This window comes from Loxodonta africana, chromosome 1 (assembly GCF_030014295.1).
Source record: "Loxodonta africana isolate mLoxAfr1 chromosome 1, mLoxAfr1.hap2, whole genome shotgun sequence".
In the NCBI taxonomy this organism is placed as follows: Eukaryota; Metazoa; Chordata; class Mammalia; order Proboscidea; family Elephantidae; genus Loxodonta; species Loxodonta africana.
Genome location: NC_087342.1, coordinates 130,770,236 through 130,771,689, shown reverse-complemented (window position 1 = coordinate 130,771,689; position 1,454 = coordinate 130,770,236).

The following is a 1,454-nucleotide window of genomic DNA, read 5'->3' as shown; positions in this document are numbered from 1 at the left end:
AAACAAGAGAGATGGTGGTTCCAACTGGGTATGAGCACTGGAGTTGCTGGATGTGGTCAGATACTAGGTATATTTTGAAGGCAATGTCAAGGGATTTCCTGGATTGGATGTGGCAAGATGAGGGCTGACTCTTTCACTGGAAGAGTGGGATTACCGTAAACCAAGCACATCAAGGAGGAGTCAAATGCTGCCCATAGTCCAAGTAGGATAAGGACTGAGAATTGGATTTGGCAACATGGTGATAGGTGACCTAGATAAGAGCAGTTTTGATGAAGTTGGCCATACAAGTCACACTGGAGTGAATTTAAAGAGAGTAAAAGAGTGCAATTGGAGATAGTGAGTGTAGAAAATGCATTCAAGGAATTTGGCCCTAGGAGAGTGAAGAAATTGAGTGGTACCTGGCAGGGGATGGTGAGAGAAAGGATTTTTTTTAAATATGGGAGAAATCACAGTGCATTTTTATGCTACTAGATCAAGTAGAGAAAATAGTGTTGATGTAGGGGAGAAAGGGGGAAACTTGCTAGAATGGTGTCCTTGAGTAGGAAGGAAGAGTTGGCATCACCTGAGTGGCTTGGCTTTAGATAGGAGTAGGGACAGATCATTTTTAGTAACAGGCTGGGAGGCAGAGTATGTGGGTGTGTGTGAAGGGAGAGGAGTAGATGTGATGGTGAGAGTCTGGAAGTTCTTTTTGATTTTATCAGTGAAATAGGTCTCAAGGCTAACAGCTAAATGTGTATTTGGGATGATTAGTGGATCAATTAATAAATAGGCAGATGGTGATGGTCTAGCTCTCAGAAGTTTATCTCAGGCTCAGTCAGGTCTCCAGCTGGTACACGGCCATAATTGGACAGAGAGTAGGGGTAGGAGACTAGGAAGAACTAGACATGGCATTAGAGCCCCAATCAAGAAAGCTGGATCTCAGAGTAGACACTGATTGCAGCAGTGGCTGTGATCTGGAAAACACTCAGAAAATCAAGGCAAAGCCATGAGAAAGAACTGAATAAAGAGAGAAGACTCAGCTTGGTGTGTGCTTGTGATGTGCACAGCTCATCTCAGGTACAACCAGAGCCCAGCAGGAACACTAGATACAGATCCTACATCTAATATTCTGCTTAGGTGCTGGGAGGTTCAAACCAATACAGAAACTCATTGCTATTGAGTCAATTCCGACTCATAGTGACCCCGTAGGACACAGCAGAACTGTACCATAACATTTCCAAGGAGCAGCTGGTGGATTTGAAACTACCCACCTTTTGGTTAGCAGCCAAGGTCTTAACCACTATGCCACCAGGGTTCTGAACCAATACATGGAAGCCTTTACTACCTGGAGCTTGAGGTAGTTTAGTTAGACAGAAAGTTAAGGTATCTAGCTTGTATTTCAGTGACCCTGTAGGACAGAGAACTGCCCTTACAGGGTTTTGAAAGTTGTGTCCTTTATGGAAGGAGGCAGACTG